This window comes from Arachis ipaensis, chromosome B04 (assembly GCF_000816755.2).
Source record: "Arachis ipaensis cultivar K30076 chromosome B04, Araip1.1, whole genome shotgun sequence".
NCBI lineage: Eukaryota > Viridiplantae > Streptophyta > Magnoliopsida > Fabales > Fabaceae > Arachis > Arachis ipaensis.
The window spans coordinates 117,828,289-117,829,020 of NC_029788.2; positions in this window are offsets into that span (position 1 = coordinate 117,828,289).

Below are 732 nucleotides of genomic sequence, written 5' to 3' on the forward strand. Positions count from 1 at the left end.
ATTCTCTTCCTTGTAAATATGTTATGTCTTTTGTGTTATGTGTTATGATTTTGTTTCCTAGTTTTAATTTAGCTTTAATTTATCTGGTTATAATTTTATAATTTTGATAAATTGGTTGCTAATTTGCTGCCTTGCTAATTGTAATTTGGCAATTTAGCTTTAATTTTATACTTTTAGTTTGCTGGTTAATGGGTGGTATTTGAAGAAATTGTTTAGACGACATGACTTTTGGATCGGAGGAGTTCAATATATCAAATAAGAGTGTTGTCTTAGTTGTTTGTGCCTGATCATGATTAATAAATTATTAGATAAAGTATTAAATTGATCCTTGAGTCTAATCCTAGTTTGGTTCTTAAGATATAAAGTATTATATTCGACTTTAAAAAAAAATTATTTAATTTTAATATAGTTCTACTATAAAATTAATGTTAAATATATAATTAACGTTACTGTTCTACCAAACTTTAATCTTCTTTCCTAAAAAAAATATAAACTCGAGAGACACAGAATTAACATCGAATGCATCACCGCAAGCCACTAGTCTTATTTTAAAAACATGAATAATATTTTCGAAAATTTGTTTTTGCAGAAAATTTAACATGGGTAATAACAAATACAATCTTCTATTGCATTGCAATGACCAGATGCTTGCCCTCCATGTATTCTCCTGCAGTCGCTGTTGCATGTGTTTTCTATACAGCCTCCTTCACTCTGTGTTTGTTGACACTCTCT